We start from the raw sequence: 8,276 nt of genomic DNA, 5'->3' as shown, positions 1-8,276 counted from the left end.
TGAGCTGAAGGCAGATGCTTAATGACTGAGATTATGGGATGGAACTTGGGTAATTGCTAAGGAATTCATTTCATAACAATAGTTCTAATAAGCTTTAGTATTTCCTTGTGTTTTCTTTCAGCCAAAGACACCCACTACAGAGATCTAGGCACGTCTTGGTTTTAGATGAAATTCTAGGCTCTCTTCCAGGGATATAATCATAAAGAATTCAATTAAGCTTGGTCTGCACTTTGAAAATATACTCTGCAATGACCCCTAAATAACTTAAAATTAAGTCCAGCTGCTGGAGTTGAAGTCTTTACCTGATGCACAACCTTTAGCAAATTATTTAGACTCTGTATGCTAGGATTTCTTCACTTGCAAATTCCGATAATGAAAATAATATTTGTCTAACAAAACTATTGTGAGATTTAAGTGAAATTACATACAATAAACATTGAGTTGCCTAGCCCTTTATTCATGCTAAGGAAACATTTGCAGTGATGCTTTTATAATTGTTTTGGACTTGGATAAACACAAACTTCGATTTCAGCATCCATTTACTCTTTCCCAACAACCAGGTTACTCTCTTAGTTTTTTTTTTTTTTTTTTTTTTCCCTCTTTTTTTTTCCCATTTAAACTGGAGTGGATCTTCTATTTCCTTACTACTCAACAAAATGTGATTGGATTATTAGCAGACAAACAGGATAACAGCTGGTAAGCATTTCTCTTGGTATTGTTCATTTGAAGAGAAAAAGTGATGGACTACTCTCGAAGGATTTATATGAATAGATACCTAGCAGTTATATAATCCAGAATTTCATCCCCTGTTAAGTGCTCTCACAGAACTCACAAGTAAGTGATTTTGTGGAGAACTACTTTATTATCTTTGTAAAGTTGGTTCACCCAAGCTCTCATGTAGCTCCTGTGGGTCCGGATTATATCAGGCAGTTATATTTTCCACACACATTTCTTCATAGAATAGAAATAATCTATTTGGTTTCTATCTGCTCTTCCAATGTGTCTTTTGTTTACCTTCTTTTTACCTGACTTGTGATATCTTATTTTTTCACATCTCTTTGATTTGACTGTTGTTTCCTAGAAGACAATACAGTAACTTCATTACCGGTTTTTCCTAGCACAGTGATTGACCAATAAGAGGTACTCTGCAAATGTTTGAATAACTGAATTTAATTCGGAATATCTTATCCTTCTAGAACATTTTTCTGACATATTCCACCTTTACATAGAAGCACTAATATTTCCCTTATTTTTACTTTTTACTTTGTGGTGTAGAAAAAAGCAGTATTTGTTAAGGGTTATGATGTAAAAGATTATTATCTTTTCTATAAGGATAAACAGTTGATTAGAAATTAACATCTAATTGACTATTTACTTTGACACATTTCACAACACATCAGTTCTATGATCTTTAGTTTATGCATCAACTGTTTCACCAAACTCATTACTATAATTTCTTCTCATTGTTCATGTCTTTACATAAAAATTCATGTAAAACATCACATGACATTAAAGTGTAATTTCTTAATATTATCTATTTTTCATATATATTCCTAGTAGCATGTGTTCAAATGACATTGAAACAAACAGGTATATGGCATGGTGGAAACCCCTTAAAGTGACTCCCAGTGAGTCAAACACATCAGAATAAGTGAAATCTGGGACTTAACTTCTAATCTACAAAAAACCAATATGGATGTTGGTACATGAAAGTGTGATGCTGCTGAACACATGTCTTAAAAGTGGAAGCAGTCTTGGAAATAGGAAGTGGACTAAGGCTGTAATGATTTTGAGGGGCATAATAAAGTCTACATCATATGAACAGACTGTTGAAATTCAGTGCTGCTGGTGAGAGTTTAGAAGGAGATGAGGAGTATGTTATTAGAAACCAGATGAACAGATATCCTTCTTATGTAATGGCAAAACATTTAATAAAATTCTCCCCTGCACTGAGGTAGAAAGCAGAACTTGGAGGTTTAGAAATTTGGTCACATAATAAGGAGATTTCCAAACAGTATTGAAGATGGGGCTTGATTTCTTCCTGCTGCTTATAGTGAAATTCAAGAAGTGAGAAATGGATGGGAGGAAGGATTGTTAAAAAGCTATAACCAGGACTAGAAGATTTTGAGAATTATCAGCTCTCTAGAACAGACACTGAAAGTTGTTACAACTAAGACTCACTGTAGGGAAAGCATGCTCTGGAGTCAAGCCTGGGAGTAAGACAGTATGACTATTTGACCTTTTACTAAAACTTAAGAAGGATAAAAAAATAAATAGAATTCTGTCACAGGAACATCTTTTCAAGAGATTAAAGGTCTTTTCAAGAGATTAAGAGATAAAATCAGAGGTCTCTAGAAAGCTTGAGAGCATTGGTTCCTCAGTCATCTCAACAAGAGGCCAAGGTACAGAAAGTATTATCTCAGAAAGATATGTGATGCTGTGTGTGTGTGTGTGTGTGTGTGTGTGTGTGTGTGTGTTTGTCTAATGTAGGGAACACCAGTGAAATCTACAGAAGGCCTATAAACTTCCTTAAAAATCGTTTCAGCAGAAACACCACCATGGTGGACCAGAAGGGACAGAAAACACAATTATAAAAAGAGAAACTGTAAGATCTCCAACATTCTAATAGTAGGAAACTGGATGATAAAACTGAGATACCAACATGCATTAACTTTCATATCATAGGAAGATTTACATAACAATGGAACTAAAACCACAGAGAGCATAGTAGAAAGCCATGGATGATTTTTCAGGTATGAAAACCTAATCAAGGAATTCCAACTAGAGTTAGTCCAGATGTATTTCAAAACTGCCAGGACCAAGAACTCTTTACAATCTTTTTTCTTCCTTTATGGACTGGAATATCTATAGCTGGAGTCCTATTCTTTTTTTTTTTTTTAATTTATTTATTTGACAGACGGAGACCACAAGTAGGCAGAGAGGCAGGCAGAGAAATGGGGAAGCAGGCTCCCTGCTGAGCAGAGAGCCCGACATGGGGCTCGATCCCAGGACCCTGTGATCATGACCTGAGCCAAAGGCAGAGGTTTTAACCCACTGAGCCACCCAGGCACCCCTGGAGTCCTATTTTTATATTGACATTACATGGTGGGTGTTTTTGTGGTAGATAAATCTGTCTGTTTAGTTTTGCAGGTCCAGCGAGAGAGTGAGGTTGTGCCCAGAAGCTGTGTTTAAGAGATTATAACCAAGAGCTTCGTTTGCACCTGGACCAGAGATAGATGATGGGATTTTGAACCTGGTACTAATGCTAAACAGGATGAGACTTTGGAGACTTTGAGGTGAGGTGAATGTACTTTACATTTGATTATGAAACATTGGGGGCCAGAAGACAGAATGTGACTTACAGGAACTAAGGTGACTACTAACAAGTGACATCCTTGTTTCTAACTCTTCTGACTTACTGGCATTCACCTTAGTAGAATCCTTCTCCTTGAGTGCAGTCAGAACTTGTGACTGGCTTCTAGCCAAGAGAAAATTAATACAGTAACTTTCTTCCCATTTTCATAATTCACTGAAATTATTCTACAGAGCAGAATCCACTGTCTGGTTCCACAGGTCTATTGTGAATGAAGAGGAAACATTCCAAGCAGACAAAATGACATGTAGATTATTAAGTATAGAAAAATGTATAATCTATTCAGGAAACTAAATTAAGTCTGGCTGGACCATAAATCGTGTGGAATGAAGGGAGAAGAAATGGATATGAGGTGAATATATAACCAAAGGCCATCATCAATATTTTTATTCATGTTGAATAATTTGACTTCACAATTTATTAACATGTAAATAATCACATTTTTGCTCTAGAATTGTGATACTCAGTATGTTAGCCACTAGCCACATGTCACTAGCCACATGTGGCTGTTTACTTTTAAATTGATTAAAATTAAAAATTACATCCCCAGGTGTACTAACAACATTGTAAATGTTCCATAGCACTATGGGGCTGGTGGATACCAAACTGGGCACCACATTTGTATCACCACAGCAATTCTATGGGAAATAACTTTTTTGAAAAGTTAACTCCCTTTGTAAAGTTGAGTGAAATTGAAGGGAGAAAAAAGCAAGTGAAAGAAATGCAGAAAATCACCAGAATTTATATAGTTGAGAGATTGAGGTGACAGAAATATGAATAGAAAGAGGAAATATTAGCAAGGCTACAAGGGATTGAATGTTTATGCTCCCTTAAAATTTATATGTGAAATCTTAACGCAAAATGTGATAGTATTAGGAGGTAGAACTTTTGGGAGATGATTAGAGCATGAGAATACAGCCCTTGTAAGTGGGAGTAGGGGCCTTGTTGAAGAGACCCCAGAGAACTTTTTCCCCCTTCTGCCCTTTGAGGACACAGCAAGATCATGGTCTCTGAACCAAGAAGTGGGCCCTCACATAACCCTGAACATGCTGGTACCTTGATCTTGCTTGGATTTCCCAGCCTCTGTAACTTGTGAAAAATAAATTTTCATTATACTGAAGCCATTCACTTAATGGAATTTTTTAATAGCAGTCAGGCTAAGACAAATGCCCAAATGATTTAATGAATATTTTGACTTTGACAATTGGGAAAGAGTAGTTAAAAAGGTACTCAACTTCTGATCAATAAATATAATATAAAATGAAATCTGTGTTTTGTGTGTTATATATATTTAAATAATAATATAAAAATCAAAATTTAAGTCTCTATGTTGTACACTCTTGCCACTATACCATAATACTTTACTGTGCTCATTATTTTACTTTTGAGATAGTGAGACTTCAGGGACAGCTGCATTTTGGACTTTGGTGGGCCTATTAATTCCTATGTCATGAGGAGATTTCCCATAAATATTTGTTGAATGAATGGATAAATAAGTAAAAGAAAAATGGAATTTCAGTAAATTAGGATTATATGCAATAATATGTTCAAATATACCTCATGCTAAACTATGTGTTTTTAGATTTTTTTTAGCTATCTTTAAGACGGTAAATTAAAACGGAAGAAGAAGAAGGAGAAGAAGAAGGAGGAGGAGGAGAAGAAGAGGAAGAAGAAGAAGAAAGAAAACTTTCTGAATTTGCTTTGATATGTTACCTATCAAAGATAGCCTGTAATAGCCTGCTTATAGCAAGGAAGAGAATTGGAAAGCAAGATCCTCCAGGAAGCATGATTACTAATTTTATTATAGGAATGAAGAGGGATATCTTTTTAGCATTTCTTGTTGAGAAACATCACTATCTGAAGAATGTAAAGAGGTCAGTGCTTCTTACAGAATAGTTATCTAATGCCTGAGGAAATATCTGAGTCTAAAGTTTGAATATTTTATTCATATGAAAGGATGGTGGGGAAAATAGAACATCTTTGCCATTAGTACTATCATATTTGGAGCTTAACTGTGCCCAAAGTTTGTTTTGTTTGTTTATTTTCCCCAATATTTCTTTGTGAAGTGTCTCTCTGCAAATATATTTATTTATGTGAGATTTTTTTGTTGTTGTTATTACTATTCTTTTTTTTTTTCTGGGTGAAATTCTATCTTCCAAAATATGCTTACTACAAAAATACAATTTCTGAATCAATTCTTACTACTGGTATCTTTAATAAACTACTTTAAAGATACAATTTAATTAAAGCCAATTTGTCATGTGGTCATTAAAAATTAGAGATAATATGGATTTCCTGAGTATATTTATGAGGCATTGAAACCCTAGTATCACATGAAATTAAGACATTTTAGTGGGTTTCAAATTATCCTTGAATAATTTAAAAAACAACAACAACAACAACAACAAAACTACTGAAGAACTTCATTGGTATTCTCTGGCAGATATAATTTGATTTTCCTGTGCAGATTTCTCCCATGTTTGGTGATCAGTATGTCTTCATTACTCACAGCATACAAAGTTTTCTTGTGAATACAGATATATGTTATTAATCTTTGCTTCACTGAAACTTTAAATATTTCAGCCATTCTTTTCTTTTTTTCTCCAAAATACACTTAAACCTGGGGTCCTATTGAAACGTGCAGCCTATTAAGGAACTGGTAAACTATGCCAAAACCTGTAATATGAACAAATTATCTTTTAAAAGTGTTCACAATATATAGTATAAATAAGTTATCTATAAAAAAGTTTTATTATATTTGTAATCAAATTATTTTCATTAGAGAACTAATGATGATTAGAATTATTATTAGAGATGAAAATAGGAAAACATGATATAGATCTGTCAACTGTTTAAATGGAAGACTTGTCTTCATAATTTCTCCTCTGTCTAACCCCTGCGTTCACATATTATGTCAGAATAGTAGAGAAAAGCAGTTTTCTTCAATCCAAAAATCGGAATCAATATTTCTTGGCTCTCTTCCTTTCTTTTCTTTTTGTTCAACCTTTATTCTTTCTTTCCTTTACTACTTATATTTGTCTCTATGTAACTTAAAAAAAAATCTCATTATATTATGCAATTGAATAAAACTATTGATCTGTTTTTAAGAGATTTACTTTATAATGCCAACTCTTTAAAAATAGAGATCCAACATTTTATATTTTCTCAAAGTAATATAAATTATAAAATTGTAACATGAGGATCTAGAAAGTAAGTTCTGGAGCTAAAAATGCAAATTTTGAACTATATATTCCCATGAAACTCTCTAATTTGATATTCAGTAACTTTATTCATAATTTAAGAATAACAGTGTTTTCATTCACAACTCAAAGGACTACTGTGACCATAACATGTTTGGATATTCAAATGTTTTACAAAATGTAGAAGTGGCAATTATATTACAAATCTGTTTTTCTTCTGAAGGTCCGTGATCATTCAGTGAAAGAGGTTTCTTTATTTCTGCTTTATTTCATATTATTAAGTTGAAAAATAGTTTTCTTGAAAATTAAATTCATGCAATTTCACTATAAATCGAGACTGGAGTGAATTCCTCTTCCAGGATTAGATATCTGGAGTGATTTTGCCCATCTGTGAAATTCAGAGGGTATGTGAAAGAACCCCAGGAAATTTTTAAGTAAATTATTTCTCTCTCATTTTCCTCTCTAGTCCTTTTTTTTTTTTTTTTTTTTTTTTGATATCACTGATGCCTTGGGCTTCTCTGTTCTCATGGACCCTGAACAAGGGTTATGCTCTATACCAAATGCTCTCTCCTCTACGGCAAAACATTTTCATTCTGGGCCACCTGGGTGGCTCAGGTCACTATCTTGGGGTTCTGAGATCAAGCCCTGGGGCCAGGATCCTTGCTCAGTGGGGAGTCTGGTTCTCCCTCTCCTTTTACCCCTCCACCTAGCTCATACCCTGTCTCTTTCTCTCTCTCAAAGAGATAAATAAAATCTTTATGACACAAACAGACAAAAAACCATTTTCATTCCTTTCCCCTCCCACCCCCAAAACCAAAGTGCTCAACTGCCCCCATATTGCTGTATGGTCTGCTCAATTATTGAAACAAATATCATATTGAGATTATATATATATATGTGTGTGTGTGTGTGTGTGTGTGTGTGCGCACGCACGCGTGTGTGTGTATGTATACACACACACACATATATATGTATATGTATATATATATATATATATATATATATATATATATATGAATAAAATGACTAAAAATAAAAATGTCAGGGAAGATTTTAAAAAATGATATAGGAAAATCACTGATAAAACTTATAGTGTATGCAGTGTGAATCACTCAAAGGAATTAATATTCCTATTGAAACTTACTCATTTCACACATACCAAATTTAAAAATGTCAAGAGACTGCAGAAAAGGAGAAGGACAAGCAATAGCAATATAAATTTTATTCTGGTTTTTACTAATTTTCATTAAAAAGCAATATTTAAGTTACATTCATTGCTCACTTTTGGGAATAGTGTGACTATAGAGTACATAAGTGATATTACACTTGAATATCACATTAGCAGAACTCATGGGCATCATATTAACACCAAATTTTTCATAATTTGAAGATTTCATCCCTCAATAAATGTTAGTGCTTATTTGTTAGTTATCATATGCTTATTAGTATTATTTTAAGCACTAAAGATGCAGTAATAAGAAAAACACATTTTTTTTTTCACACACAAAATATTTGTATGTAATAGGATTTAAACCTTACTTAGAGAACTGCAATGCAGAAAACTGTGATAGTTGTACCCACTGCTCTAGGCACACATAGTCTTCTTTGAGGAACTAATATATTTTCTAACACCAATAAAAATAAAGAATAAATACAGTTGAAAAATAGAACCTTCTGTGCAAAAGGTGTGATAAAATTCAGAT

This window comes from Enhydra lutris, unplaced genomic scaffold (assembly GCF_002288905.1).
Source record: "Enhydra lutris kenyoni isolate GAN:26980312 unplaced genomic scaffold, ASM228890v2 scaffoldscaffold2, whole genome shotgun sequence".
In the NCBI taxonomy this organism is placed as follows: domain Eukaryota; kingdom Metazoa; phylum Chordata; class Mammalia; order Carnivora; family Mustelidae; genus Enhydra; species Enhydra lutris.
The sequence above is the reverse complement of the archived record's forward strand: the minus strand, read 5'-3'. Positions refer to the sequence as shown.